At 43.2% G+C, this 16240-nt stretch overlaps 1 long non-coding RNA gene across 1 annotated transcript; it reads right to left on the reverse strand.

Annotated features, from left to right (window-relative positions):
- Positions 1–1896: 1896 nt before the first annotated feature.
- LOC127106571 (uncharacterized) lies at positions 1897–2457 on the reverse strand. Its single transcript, XR_007795419.1, has 2 exons — positions 2347–2457; positions 1897–2241 (listed from the first exon to the last, which is right to left on the reverse strand). It is a non-coding gene; the product is annotated as an uncharacterized LOC127106571 (long non-coding RNA).
- Between the last annotated feature and the right edge of the window lie 13783 nt (positions 2458–16240).

Consider the following 16240-nt stretch of genomic DNA (forward strand, 5'->3'; position numbering starts at 1 on the left):
CTTTTAGTAGCATGTTGAGTGTACTAAGTGATGATGCTTTGGGATATTATGATTTTGGAAAACAGATTCACAGTCTTGTTCTGAGACAGTCGTTTGACTCAGATGTTTTAGTGGCTAGTGCATTGATCAACATGTATGCCAAAAACAAAAATATAATTGATGCACGTAGAGTATTCGACGAGATGTCGATTCGAAATGTTGTGGCATGGAACACCATGGTTGTTGGGTGTGGAAATCATGGTGATGGCAATGAAGTTATGAGGCTTCTCAGAGAGATGCTTCGGGAAGGGTTTCTTCCTGATGAATTGACTATTTCCAGCGTTATTAGTTCATGTGGCTACGCTTCTGCCATTACCGAAACACTTCAAGCACATGCTTTTGCGGTTAAGTTATCATGTCATGATTTTTTATCTGTTGCCAATTCTTTGATCAGTGCTTACTCCAAATGTGGTAGCATTGCTAGTGCATTTAAATGCTTTGAATTAACTTCACAGCCTGATCTAGTTACTTGGACTTCATTGATATGTGCATATGCATTCCACGGACTAGCCAAAGAAGCTACTGAGATGTTTGAGAAGATGCTATCTCGTGGCATAATACCAGATAAAATCGCTTTTCTCGGCGTTCTCACTGCTTGTGCTCATCGCGGGCTTGTGACAAAGGGCCTACACATTTCTGAATGTTGCCACAAATTCATCAGTAAATGGCCATGGCAGAAGAAGCTGGTCGAGATTAGCAAGGTTGCATATCATTGACATCAGCCTGCAAGAAAGTACAAATCAACCCAAGTTAGCTTGCAACCATGTTCATTGCTTGGTACCACACTAAAATAGCAAGCCAGTAGGTTACATATCTAGTAAGGCATCAAAACAGCTCATGTCACACATGTAATGTCAAGTCATGAAATCAACCAAAAGCATTGGCCTTAGACCTGCAAGCAATCCAGTCAAGACCATAACATCTTTGCAAGGCCATATAGCAGGAAGTTGGGAGTAATTTGCAGATGTCCTTGGACCAAGCATCTAACCAAACCCTGGAAATGCATGCCCTGCTACTGTAGTGATCCATCATGTCATAAAAATCCTGCATCAACATGAGCCTACCACCAAACAGCAGCAACAACCTGCAAAACCAATTGATACATTGCCATAAACCTCAAACAGAAACAAGGAAATGATGCACCATCATATTCCATCATCCAAAGGCATGAGCTAATGGATAAATCTTACCTTTATCAAGACTTTTGCTTCTGGAATTCTTGTTCCCAAAGGATATATATGGCCAATAGATGCTGCTGGTTATTTGCAACCACATACCACTTTGGTTTCAGATGCACATAAAGCGGGGCTTGAAGTTGATGCATCAGATTTTGCAAATGATTTTGTATCAAGCTTTAATTACAGCTATGATCCTCTTGCTGAGTACCTCCAATTCATTGATAACGGTGATTTCTCCGTTGATGGTGTGCTGACTGATTTTCCCATAACTCCATCAGAAGCAATTGATTGCTTTGCCCGCCTAGGCACAAATGCTACGAGAAGAGATAAAACCTTGATTATCTCAAAATTTAGAGCAAGTGGAGATTATCCAGCTTGTACCAACTTAGCGTATAACAATGCCATATCAGATGGTGCGGACGTTCTTGACTGTCCTGTTCAAATTTCAAAGGACGGAATACCATTCTGCTTAAGCTCCATTGATCTTCTAGATATTACCACAGTTGCTCAAACAAGCTTCATTGATTTGGTCACGAGTATCCCTAAGATCAAATCTGGCCGTGGCATATTTACGTTCAAATTGACATGGGCTGATATAAAAGACCTATGACAAACCCATGAAAATATCTGCACTGAAATAAGAGAAAGCTCAAAGGTCAGGTTCCTTTCTACAGCCCAAGGATGATCCTGATAGTGAAATCTCCAAAGTAGTTCGAGCTATAAGGAAGAAGTTGCAGCAGATTGAGATGCTCGAAACTAAGCAGTCTAAAGGACATATTCTCGATGACCAACAGATGGCAAAACTTCAATCTAAGTCAGCACTTGAGAGCTCACTTTCAGAGCTAGGCATTCCTGTCGAGACCTCACAGAATAAAGAGTCATCTTCTACACAACCAGAAGGGAAAGGTAGTAAGAAGGGTAAATCATCCAAAAAACAAAGGAGAAAAAGTAGCAACAAATCCAAGCAAAGCCAAGGCCACGTGAAAAGAACCGTGTTTGAGCTCCTCATGTTTTCATTTTTTTACTGCAGTAACAAAACACAAAGCAATTGGCAAGTCAGTTGAAAATCCAGAAAATTCCCAAATTGGAATAGAAACAAAATTCAAAGAAAAGTATGAGTCCATATTACCGTTTTTCGAACCTAGCATCAAAGAGGTCAATCCAATTTCTGAACATCCAAAGTGCTTTGCAGAGTTACTCTTCTGGAATACCAAAGACACCAATTGAAACCCTAATTTGTAAAGCATAAATAGAAAGCGAATCAGAGAGGGAGAACGAAAAAACCCTAATAGAGAGGCGGAATTTTTAAACTCGAAAGCAAATCAAAAAAACTTAATCCGAAGATAAAAGAAAACCAACATTTGAAAGAAGCGACGGAAGATTTGATCGTTACCTGAGCTGCCAAACCACCGAAGGTGAGTTTCCGTTTGGGATTTTCAATCTCTGTTGTAGTTTGGTTCTTAGTGAGACGCTGAGAGTTGAGGGAGAGCGACGGAGATGTTGAGAGTTGAGAGAGAGCGAGACTGAGAGAATAAGAGCGATTGAGAGTGTTTCTTTGTGAAGCAGATTGAGAGAGGAGGACGATTGGGATTCTGGACTTTCCTTCGTGTCCTCACCTTTTCTTTTTTTCTTTTTTTTATTATTTATTCATTATTGTTTCCTTTTTTTTAGCAGAGCCTTTAAATCCCAATGGTTGAACGTTTAGAGTTTCAAATGGTCATTAACTATAGTTTATTGGTATTAGTGTTAGTTAAATGCTATTTAGTGTTCCCAATTCCTAACCTTTTGAACCCAACAGCCAAGCGGCTGGGTTTGATTATGGTAGTCCAACAGTTTTCCTTTTTTATTAGTTTCTTATTTTAATTCTAATTCTTATTCTATCTTAGTTTATTTATCCAAACTAGCATTGTAAATAACAACTAGTCATGAGTGGTCTGGTGTAGAAGGGTAGTATTATAGTCTTGAGTGGGGTGGGTTTAATACTCATATGTAGCATTTTTTAGTATTTTATTTTCTTTTAGCTTTTTATTTTCTTTTAGTATTTTATTTCTTTTAACATTTTTTGTTATGTTTATGCTTTATTATTTTCATAGTTTCATTATCATAACATAAATTTGTTTTCTTTTAATCATTCATTCAAAACCATTTTAAAACTATAAAAATCATATTTTTCTCGATTTAATATCGAGCCCATTTTCCACAGCTTTGTAAGTCGATTGCTTTTTAAGCATCGCCATCAACCTCACATAGCTTACTCTTGGGCTTTCTTACAATGAGCCGGTTCTCTTGCACTTACACTCATATTTCGCATCATTTGTTGTTTGGGCCTGATCTAATGATTTCATGATTTTGAATCCCCATTTGACAAAATGTACCCCACTTCCCCAATGTGTATATAATGTTGTATTGTTTCGTTTCTCTATTTGTTTTAGACATTAACCAAAGAGTAAAATCCACCATTTCTGAAAAAATACAAAAATATGACTCGATCCAACATCGAGTATTTTCTCAATAAACAAATCAATTCATTTCGCCCTCCTATTCTATTCCTTTTCTTTCAAACTTTCATCAAATGCTTGATTCAACGTCAAGCCATTTTCTCTAATAAAAACTCAAAAAATATTAATTCATAAGTCAAGACTTTTTCAATAAAGATGGAAGTGGAACGTGGTGTATACCACGCACTCCTGAGACTAGGATTCGAGATGTATATCTCGCCAATCCTAGCTCTCGCCATCATCCAATTTACCCACTTTGCTCTATCAAACACTCATTCAAATCTTTCTCAAACGTCCATCAATACTTGATCTAGGTCAAGTCATTTTCACAACAAAAACTCAAAATACCTAATTCTTATTTAACACTTTTTCAATAAAGGTGGAAATGGAACATGGTGTATACCATGCACTCCTGAGGTTAAGATTCGAGACGTATGCCTCGCCAATCTTAACTCTCGCCATCGCCTAAAATTGTCAATGCGGTTTCTCCAAACCCTTTTCTCAATCAAATTCAAAACACTTAATTCTCTATTAAACACTTTTGCAAATAAAGATGGAAATGGAACATGGTGTATACCATGCACTCCTGAGGCTAGGATTCGAGATGTATATCTCGCCAATCCTAGTTCTCGCCATCACTCAAAGCACATCCAACCAATCAAACTCTTTTTCTCGCCGCCGTGCGACCTATCAAAAAACCTTTTAAAATGAAAGATATCTTGTCTTAAGAGATACAAAACATTGTTTCAGCCACGATTGTTGAGTAGAGATAAATGACGCTTTTCCGAGTGTAGATTTGTAAATCCTAACACTTAAGTACATATTGCATGACAACTCTAGGGCAGAGCTTCCCCATCTTTAGACCTTCCGTGCGTCTCCGATCCTGTGGCATGTCAGTCCGTTCTATTGCAAAGAGGTAACTGCCTAAGACTCGATTCAGCGAGCTGCGACACCTACTGCTAGGACGTGAACGCATTGCCCACTCTCCTTTGACACAACTGGTGTCCTCCTTTGTAAGTCCATGTTCAGATGGCAATCCCTATGTAGTCGAACTACGACAACTCTGATTCTCATGTTCAGATGAGATACGTAGGCACAAGATGCGATGTCTTGCCGAGTTTAACTAACGACTAACAACTAATCCTTGTTTGCTTTCGCCCTTGTTGCGATCCTTTCTCTCGCCCTCATTGCGATCGAGACCTTCCCTTTCTCTTGCCCTAGTTGCAATCGAGACTTTCGTTCCCGTAGTTAGTTTGAACTACGTTTTGCTCTGATTCTCATTCCCGATGAGATACGTAGGCATAAGACGCGATGTCTTAGCGAGCACACATCTCTTTCACCCATAGGTACCCGAGCTACGAAGATTCTGATTCTCATATTCAGATGAGATACGTATGCAATAGACGCGATATCTGTGCGAGTCATTTTTTTTCTATTGACCCTTTTAGTCAATAGTACATTAGATAAACACACACCCTTTAGACGAGAACTACAAAAGTGGATCCCGTAGAGTACTACGGATGCGTAGGGGTGCTAATACCTTCCCTTCGCATAACCGACTCCCGAACCCAAGATTTGGTTGCGAGACCTTGTCTTTTCCTTTCCTTTCTCCAGGTTTACTTCGAGCGTTTCCTTTCCCCCCTTTGGGATGAATAACGCACGGTGGTGACTCTTCTGTCATTTTCTTTCGCCGGTTGTTTTTTTCGCACCTCTGTATTTTTCAGGCTGCGACAGCTGGCAACTCTGCTGGGGACCCGGTTTCCCTAAGCGAGTCCCTCCTAGCTTTTGTAGGTTTCTTGTTTGTTGGGTGTTTATTTTTTTGTACAGTTATTTATTTTCAGCATTTACCTGCTTTACCTTATTGCATTCATGTACATATGTTTGTTGTATCTGTGGGTTCTGTGGGTTGTTTATTTGTTGGGTTGGGACTATTCTATGAGAGATAAGCCCACTACCCAGGCTTGAGTGTACACATAGGTGTTAGAGTGGATAGTCATGAGGCTTGCGTGGTATGTTGCTACGTTAAGTCGTTCATGAGACCCACATTCCAGACGAGGTTTCTGTTGGATATATTTTGTCCTATGGGTGTTCCATAACGACAGATATTCCTTTAGAAATCGTCGACTCTGGTGACCATTTCCCGAGAACTCGGTCGAGGCCTCTCCTCCGAGACGCGTTTATGATAGCTCTGGTGGGCGCATTCTCGCTGCTCAATCCGAGGACCCTGAGACTGGGAACTTGCTTTAGGATATCCTGTTGAGGGGAGTCATCAGAGGTCTTTTATCCCGAAATAATACCAAACCTTCAGTGGTAAACGTATTATTCTCGACTGAAGGGCTAAAGCTGACAAACTTCTGTTCTTAGAACCTACCAGTGAGGGGCGGGCTAAATTCAGGAAACCTTAACCTCCAACCAACCTGGTTTTCTGGAGCAGAGTTTTGATCTTATATTATATTCCTCAGTGGGTTTCTTTTCAGACAGTGCAACCCGACAGATGTTCAAGCAGATACAGCAGTCCTGATTTCCATGTCACTGCATTGCATCATATCATTCCGCATTCATATCACTTAATACATGTTTATCTATTCCCAGGGGTTTACATCTTCTTCTTGATTCCGGTCGGGGTTCTCTGGCTTTTCTACGATGGACATTGGCAGAAAGAGACACGTCGCCTACAAGTTTCCTGTGGTTTGTTTGGAGCCTATTCAACAGATGACGAAGTTAATAAATCACGATTCTCTAGAAGGATTCCGGAAGGAGTACGGTTTGATTCTAAGTTTCGTCACGGTTCTTTCCAAGGATCAACATGATGCTCTATTCACACTGCTGCAGTTCTATGACCCTCCATTGAGGTGTTTCACATTCCCGGATTAAATTTTGGTCCCTACTTTGGAGGAGATTGCCAGTTTTCTCAGAGTTCCTATCAAGTCACAGTTGTTGTTCTACAGTTTTGAGTTTCTGCCCGATCTCAGCATGGTTGCTTCGGCCACATATTTGGGGAAATCAGTCTTGAAGGCTAATATGTGTCAGAAGGGAGGAGTCAGTGGTTTTCATTTGAGTTTCTTGCTGGGAGAAGCAAAGAAGAAGCTTGAAGATGGTGACCAGAGGGGTTTCAATGCTGTGTTGGCTCTTTGTGTGTATGGGATTGTCCTGTTCCCTAATGTTGCCAAATTTGTGGACATGGATGCAATACGCCTCTTCGTGTTGGGAAATCCAGTGCCGACCTTGCTAGGAGATTTCTTTCATTCGGTGCACCACATGAATGAGAATAGAAAAGGAGGATTGGTGAATTGTTGTGCGCCTTTGTTTTATAAGTGGTTCGGTTCTCACCTACCCAAATCAGGAGCGTTCGTTGATGTCGAGGACTCGTTGAGTTGGTCGAAGAGGTTGATGGGGTTGAGAGCTGAAGATATTTCTTGGTGGTCTGACCAAAGCTTGCTTCGGGCGGATATTATTCACAGTTGTGGGAACTTCCCAAATATACCGTTGGTAGGAAGAAGAGGAGGAATCAACTATAATCCTTCTCTAGCAGTCAGACAGTTTGGATATGCTTTAAGAACTCCGCCTTTGGAAAAGGATGTGGAAGAATCTCTATTTTTCCATTCTTCGCCTGATTTGACTGTATCCCGTAAGGCAGCTGAGGCCTGGCTCAAAGTGATCAAGAGAGGAAGAACTATGCTTGGAAAAGGAGATTGTAGAACTTACCCTCAGTATGGAGAGTGGCTTCAAGGAAGAGTCGAAGAGTTGGGTCTGCCGTTTTCTATAGAAGAACCTTTGTATCCACCTACTCCTGCGCAGTCAACAATGGTGAGTCGAGAGGAGTATGACAAATTGAAGAAAGCCATGGAGGGACTTGAAATTGAAAACTCGGAGTTAAGTGTGAAGTTGCAAGACTATACGCATCATTACCATGAGGCAGAATATCAGAAGGGGGAAGCCGTCAGATTGCAAGGGGAAGCAGAAAGGAAATTAGCTGTGGAGGTGGACTTCTTCAGGAAGACAGACAAGGCCTTGGGATCATCCAGTTCTGAGTTGAAGCGAGTCAAGCAACAATTAATGGATGCTCATGGTAAATTGGCAGGGTGGCAAGAGCAATGGGATGCATTTTCAACTTCTCGAAAGGCAAAAGAGGAGGAGATGGTGACCGAACTGACTGGTCAGATGGAGAAATTGAAGACTCTGCTGAAGGAGAAGAACAATGAGCTTCTGTGCGCCCGTTCTACCAATGGTTACATCACCGATCAACTCAATGAGGCTCGAGGACAGATTGAAGAACTCAAGGTGTTGGCAGGTTTGAAGAAATCCAGACTTGAAGAGGTATTCGGAGAAGATGATGGGAATTACTACAGAGAGCACATCAACGAGTTGGATGGAGTTATTCACCAAAGGAATCTGCTTATCCGACGTTTGATAGAATTCCCAGATCATCCTGACACGATAGCATTACTGGCTGAAGTGAGGAGCAGTCCTCATGGTTTATACACAAGAGGCTGAGTCCTAATTATTGCTCCTCCTTTTACTTATTGCTTTGTTGTTGTGTGGTGATGATCCACAGGCTTGTTGTGGAGATCCTCTTTTGATGTATTTTTGGCTAAGGCCCCTTTCCTTGAACTCATTTGTATGAAGACCTTCTCTCTATTGCATCTTGATCTCCGAAGTTTATCTATGGCTCGATCTTCTCTTGAGACCGGAATCAAGGGGGTAGAATACCTTTTTGGAAGTGATAAATATGTCATTGCATTAACATATTCATTTGCATATTCTTGCATAACAGGTGTCGCTGAGGTGTTCTCATATTATTTGGTGTTCCACTAGCAGGATAGCTGATTCAGGAATTCACCGGTACGGTACCCGCAGAAACCAGCAGAAAGCAATGGAAAGTCTACAAGCAGAACTTGCTGAGATGAGGGTCCGCATGAACCAATTCATGGATGTGGTTCAGGGAGTAGCGCAAGGACAGCAGGAGATTAGACAAATGATACAAAGGAGTCCCGCAACTACTCAACCAGAGGTCGTGACTGATCCCCCAATTGCAGAGGTTAATGGACCGGGGCCTGTCCCGATCCCACATAACAACCACGATCAACAACCCATTCACGATGATCAAGATGATCAGTTCTTGCTGCCAGAAGACTTTGGTTTGGGCCATGGCATGGATCCCATGTTCAGGAGATTAGAGGAGAGGCTGAAGGCGGTGGAAGGACAAAACCCTCTAGGGGTAGATGTTTCTGACTTGGGATTGGTCCCAGGCGTGAGGGTCCCACCGAAGTTCAAAGTCCCAATCTTTGACAAGTACAATGGTAGCTCTTTCCCGAAAACCCATGTGCAAGCCTACTTCCGAAAGATGGTTGCATATTCTGATGACGAGAAGCTACTTATGTACTTCTTCCAGGACAGCTTAGCTGGGGCATCCTTGGAATGGTACATTAGGTTGGATAGAGCCCACATCCGTTGCTGGAGGGATTTGGCGGAAGCTTTTGTGAAGCAATACCAGTATAATGCAGACATGGCCCCAGATAGAACTCAACTCCAGAACCTGTCTATTAAAAGCAATGAGTGCTTCAGGGAATACGCTCAACGCTGGAGGGAGACAACTTCCCGTGTTCAACCTCCCATGTTGGAAAAGGAGATGGCCAACATGTTCATAAATATGTTGCCTGGACCTTACCTGGAGCGTCTGGTGGGGTGCAATGCCTCCAACTTTGCTGATGTGGTCTCTACCGGAGAGAGGGTAGAGAATTACCTGAAGACCTACAAGAGCCACAATGGAGGTGGATCTTCATCAGAAGTAAAGAAGCCATTTATGGGAGGACCGAAGCAGAGGGAGGGGTGTGTGAATTCTGTGTCTTCATATCAAAACAGGAGGAATAGTTTTCAAAACTATCATCAGCGACCGTATGTTGCGGCTGTGACCATTCCAGCTGCAGCACCACTACAACAACAACAATCACAACGTCAGCAAGCTCAGTATCAACAACAACAACCAGGTAATAGACCCGCCTATCAACAGAGGCAGAGGATGATGGACCGGCGTTTCGACACTCTTCCAATGTCGTGCGCTCAACTGCTTGCTAGTCTTCAACAGCTACAACTTGTGCAGCTACGCACTCTGGCTCCTCCGGTTGGTAGACTTCCGGTGGGTTACGATGCCAATGCTAGGTGTAGTTTCCACTCTGGGGCACCTGGCCACAATATTGAGAACTGCAAAGCTTTTAAGCACGTAGTTCAGGACCTCATAGATTCAAAGGCTATCAGCCTTGCACCGAATCCTAATGTCGTTAACAATCCCATGCCACAACATGGTGGTGCGAACATTAATATGCTGGAAGGAGAAGCCAAGTCTGTTAAGGATGTGTTGAAGTTGAAGACTCCGTTGTTGGAAATTAAGGAATGCTTGCTGAAGGCCGATGTTTTCCCCGGTTGTGGGAAAGGTTGTTTGGATTGCGCTACACAGGGTAAGGATTGCTTGAAGCTGCAGCAGGGTATCCAGGTCTTGCTTGACAATGGTACCCTCCATGTTGAAGACTTGTCTGTCAAAGAGTTTGCTGAAGGGGTAGCTGAAGAGGTGTTTGAAGATGTTATTGAAGAATTCACAGATGTTGTTCCTGCTGATTGTGTATTTCCCATTGATGTATTTAATTTTTCAAATGTTGTTGCTGATATACCAAATAATGTGTCTGATTTTGATGTAACTGAACTTGATTCCGGTGTTCCGGATGTTTTTGTTTCAATGAATGAGATTCCTGAGTATGACTATGATGTCGCTACTATCACCATCTTTTACCCGACTAATCAGATCAGTGTGCCAGAAGCGCAACCAGTGCCACCAGTGCGACCGGCCGCTATGACAATCACAACCCCTGGTCCTTTACCTTTCACAAGCGATAGGGCCATTCCTTGGCATTATGGGGGGAGTGTATACACACACGATCATGGGGTGGAACGACCTTTGAAGGTAGAAGAGGGTCAAAAGTCTGAACTCGAAGTTGAAGGTCCCGCAGTGGACAATGTTGGTGGAATCGGGCGATTCACCAGGAGTGGCAGACTATTCTCGCCACCCGTTACCCAAGCTGAGAGCACTGATACCGCGGTTAAGGCCAAAGGCAAGCAAGTTGTAAATGAGGGCACTTCTGCACCCCGGACTGGCTCAGAGCCTACTTTCTCGAATGATGTGGACGAGCTCTTAAGAATTATAAAGAAAAGCGACTACAAAGTAGTCGATCAGTTGATTCAGACGCCGTCTAAGATATCCATTCTTTCACTCCTGTTGTGTTCAGAGGCACACAGGGAGGCACTTTTGAAGGTCCTTAATGCTGCATATGTGCCTCAAGAGATCTCAGTAAACCAACTAGAAGGGATCATTGCAAATGTTCATGCAAGCAACGGGTTGGGTTTTACTGATTCTGATTTAACACCAGCTGGACGCAACCATAACAAAGCTTTGCATATCTCAATGGAATGCAAAGACACTGTGTTATCACATGTTTTGGTGGATACATGCTCCTCTCTCAATGCGCTACCCAAGAGAGCCCTGTCAAGGTTAGAAGTAGAAGGTTTGGTCTTGAAGCCTTCTAATCTCGTGGTGAAAGCCTTCAATGGTTCTAAGAGGTCGGTGTTTGGAGAGGTGGAATTGCCAATCCTGATTGGATCACAAACCTTCAACACTGTCTTCTATGTGATGGATATCAGTCCCTCGTATAGTTGCCTGCTGGGTCGTCCTTGGATCCACAATGCTGGGGCAGTCTCTTCAACTCTACACCAGAAGATTAAGTTCCCGGTCAATGGAAGAATTATCACTGTCTGTGGTGAGGAGGACATCCTGGTCAGTAACCTGTCTACATTTAAGTATGTAGAGGTAGAAGGTGAAATTCATGAGACTCTCTGTCAGGCCTTTGAGTCAGTTCAGATCAAGGATGCAGCTCCGGTGGAAGGGGTTAAAGCAGGAGCCCCTATCTCATCCTTCAAGCAGGCGCAAGCCTTGGTGGGTTCAGGTATTGCTCCCGGTTGGGGTCGTCTGTTGGAGTTACCAATGAAAGACGACAAGTTCGGGATTGGGTACCAACCAGCACTGACTTCTACAACTTCAGCACTTCAGACTCGTCAGGGGCCGATTACTTTCTCCAGTGCTGGCGTCATCCAATATGGCCAGATCTCTGCGATCAACGATGAAAGTGGGGGTAGTGATTGCGACATCGACAACTGGGTGCGTCCGAAGATCCCTGGTGAAGTCATCAACAATTGGTCTTCCGAGGAAATTGTCCAAGTCACTCTTCTAGAGGAGTAATTTTTCTTTGTTTTATTCATGCATGTCCAAGTCTTACGTTCCGTCCAGGGCGTAATGACTCATTGTAGGGCTCATCTATGTGAATACTTGCATTGTTTATCATAAATGAAGGACGTCTTTTGCATTCAAATATTTTGTTCACTGTCTTTCTATTTTTGCAGTTTTCAAAATTTCAAAAGAATAAAAATATTTGGCAATGTTTTGTTTAGTTTTCACTCACTGTTCACACTCATAAGCACATACCATCACTCATGCAGATGCACATCACCGGATCCTATTGATAACAGTTCTGCTATGGCTCGCTTCGACTTCGAAAATCCAATCTTCCAAGCTGAAGAAGAGAGTGATGAAGACTGTGAACTCCCTGAAGAACTTGCCAGGCTGTTAAAGCAAGAGGAAAGGGTCATTCAACCACATCAAGAGGCTACTGAAGTGATTAATCTCGGCACCGAGGATGCCAAGAGAGAAATCAAGATAGGGGCTGCTTTGGAAGATGATGTGAAAAAAGGGTTGATTGAACTGTTACAAGAGTATGTTGACGTCTTCGCGTGGTCTTATCAGGATATGCCAGGGCTTGACACAGACATCGTGGTACACCGCTTGCCTCTCAAAGAAGGTTGTCCTCCGGTCAAGCAGAAGCTCAGAAGAACAAGACCAGAGATGGCTGTAAAGATAAAGGAAGAAGTGCAGAAACAGTTGGATGCAGGGTTCCTAGCGGTTACCAGTTATCCGCCATGGGTCGCAAATATCGTCCCAGTACCTAAGAAGGATGGAAAGGTACGGATGTGTGTCGACTACCGGGATCTGAACAGAGCCAGTCCTAAAGATGATTTCCCATTACCTCACATCGACGTTTTGGTGGATAACACAGCTCAGTTCTCGGTATTCTCCTTCATGGACGGTTTTTCTGGCTATAACCAAATCAAGATGGCACCAGAAGACATGGAAAAGACAACTTTCATAACCCCATGGGGCACCTTCTGCTACAAGGTGATGCCGTTTGGCCTGAAGAATGCTGGGGCAACATATCAACGAGCTATGGTGACTCTGTTCCATGATATGATTCATCATGAAATCGAGGTTTATGTGGACGATATGATTGCCAAATCTCATACAGAAGAAGAACATTTGGTGAATCTGCAGAAATTGTTTGAACGGTTAAGGAAATTCAAGCTGAGGCTTAATCCAAACAAGTGCACTTTCGGGGTGAGATCTGGGAAGCTACTGGGTTTTATTGTTAGTGGAAAAGGGATTGAGGTGGATCCTGACAAGATAAAAGCGATACAAGAAATGCCTCAGCCAAGAACAGAGAAGCAATTCCGTGGTTTCTTAGGAAGGTTGAACTACATTGCAAGGTTCATCTCTCACCTAACAGCCACGTGTGAGCCAATTTTCAAATTGTTGAGGAAAGATCAGGCTATCAGGTGGAACGGAGATTGTCAAAGGGCTTTTGAAAAGATAAAAGAGTATTTGCAGAATCCCCCTATCCTCATGCCTCCAGTCCCAGGGAGACCGCTGATTATGTACTTGACAGTACTCGACAATTCCATGGGTTGTGTTCTCGGTCAACACGACGAGACAGGTAGGAAAGAACATGCCATCTACTACTTGAGTAAGAAGTTCACAGATTTCGAGTCGAGATACTCAATGCTTGAAAAGACATATTGTGCACTTGCATGAGCTGCTAAGCGATTGAGACAATACATGCTGACTCACACAACCTTACTGATCTTCAAGATGGATCCAGTCAAGTATATATTCGAGAAGCCAGCTCTCACCGGAAGGGTTGCTCGTTGGCAAATGGTATTGACAGAGTATGATATCCAGTATACATCCCAGAAAGCCATCAAGGGGAGTATTCTGTCAGACTATCTTGCTCAACAACCGATTGAAGACTATGAGCCGATGAAGTTTGATTTTCCAGATGAAGACATCATGTTCCTCAAGATGAAAGACTGTGAAGAGCCAGTTGTTGGGGAGGGACCTGATCCAGATGAAAAGTGGATTTTAATGTTTCATGGGGCTGTCAATGCCAGAGGAAGTGGAATTGGTGCTGTCATTACCACTCCGAAAGGTGCCCACATGCCTTTCACCGCTCGTCTGACTTTCGAGTGCACCAATAATGAAGCTGAGTACGAGGCCTGTATCTTGGGTATTGAGCAAGCCATTGATTTGAGAATCAAGACTCTGGACATCTTCGGAGATTCAGCTCTGGTGATTAATCAAGTGAATGGTGATTGGAATACGCTCCAGCCCAATCTGGTCCCTTACAGAGATTACACGAGAAGGCTGTTGACTTTCTTCACAACAGTAAAGCTGTATCATATACCTCGTGATGAGAACCAGATGGCAGATGCTCTTGCTACTCTATCCTCCATGATCAAGGTGGTTCGGTGGAACCATGCTCCTAGGATCGATGTTATGCGCCTTGATAGGGTCGCGTATGTGTTTGCCGCTGAACTAATGGTTGATGACAAGCTCTGGTATCACGATATCAAGTTCTTTCTGAAGAATCAAGAGTACCCTGCAGGGGCATCCAACAATGACAGAAAGACTTTGAGAAGATTGGCAGGCAGTTTCTTCTTGAACAAAGACGATGTGCTGTATAAGAGGAACTTCGACATGGTTTTGCTCAGATGCGTGGACAAACACGAGGCGGACATGTTAATGCAGGAAGTTCATGAAGGTTCCTTCGGTACTCATGCCGGCGGACATGCAATGGCTAAGAAATTGTTGAGGGCGGGTTATTATTGGATGACCATGGAATCAGATTGTTTCAAGTATGCTCGGAAGTGTCATAAATGCCAGATTTATGCTGATAAGGTGCATGTACCGCCGAATCCTCTGAATGTGATGTCTTCGTCGTGGCCGTTTGCTATGTGGGGCATTGACATGATTGGAAAGATTGAGCCGACTACTTCCAATGGGCATCGCTTCATCCTTGTTGCCATCGACTATTTCACCAAGTGGGTCGAAGCAGCGTCGTTCGCGAATGTCACCAGACATGTGGTTGCCCGTTTCATCAAGAAAGAAATCATCTGTCGCTATGGGATTCCCGAAAGAATCATTACTGATAATGGTTCCAATCTTAATAACAAAATGATGAAGGAGTTGTACCAGAACTTCAACATTCAGCATCACAATTCTTCCCCCTATCGTCCTAAGATGAACGGTGCTGTTGAGGCAGCAAATAAGAACATAAAGAAGATTGTGCAGAAGATGGTCGTTACGTACAGAGATTGGCATGAGATGCTACCCTTCGCCTTGCATGGGTACCGCACTTCAGTACGTACGTCGACCGGGGCGACCCCTTACTCCCTTGTGTATGGTATGGAAGCAGTCCTACCTATTGAAGTGGAGATTCCTTCTCTAAGAGTCCTGTTGGATGTCAAGTTAGATGAAGCTGAATGGATTCGGACAAGGTTCAATGAGTTGAGCCTTATCGAAGAGAAGCGAATGGCAGCCATTTGTCATGGGCAGTTGTATCAGAGTCGGATGAAGAGAGCCTTTGACCAGAAAGTGCGCCCTCGATGTTTCCAAGTCGGAGATTTGGTGTTGAAAAGGATCCTTCCTCCTCAGACGGATCACAGGGGCAAGTGGACTCCTAACTATGAGGGACCGTATATCGTCACCAAGGTTTTCGATGGTGGGGCCTTAATGCTTGCAACGATGGATGGTGAAGACTTCACTTCCCCGGTGAACTCAGACGCAGTTAAAAAATACTTCGCATAAAATAGACCCGCTGGACAGTAAAAAGAATAGTCCAAGCAAAAATGGGCATCCTGACGAACCAAGAAAATGAAAAGGTTCGGACAAAAATTAGGGATTAAAAATGAAAAGATCGTACACCCGGTAAGTTGAAAACCTGAAAAGGCAACTTAGGCAAAAATGGGTATCCCGGTGGATTGAAAACCCGAAAAGGGGAATCCAGGCAAAAGTTAGGGATTAAGCGAATGACTGCGTTCTGAGTTAGTTCTGAATCTCATCTCATGTCAATGACTGGAAACTTTCAAAAGGAAGAAAACAATCTAATCACCTTTTCAGAAGGCTGATCATCTGGAAGATCTTGAAGACGGGCAAGTCATAGCAGAATTGGAACCCAATAGAAATCCATTTCACATTGCCATTAGATTAATTCTTGTTTTGCGATTACCTCTTTCCAGGGATTGCTTCCTGATGTAAATGCCTATTCAGAGGCCATTCAATCAATAAAATCATGTTATTCAGTATATCTCTGTTTT

This window comes from Lathyrus oleraceus, chromosome 7 (genome assembly GCF_024323335.1).
Source record: "Lathyrus oleraceus cultivar Zhongwan6 chromosome 7, CAAS_Psat_ZW6_1.0, whole genome shotgun sequence".
NCBI lineage: Eukaryota > Viridiplantae > Streptophyta > Magnoliopsida > Fabales > Fabaceae > Lathyrus > Lathyrus oleraceus.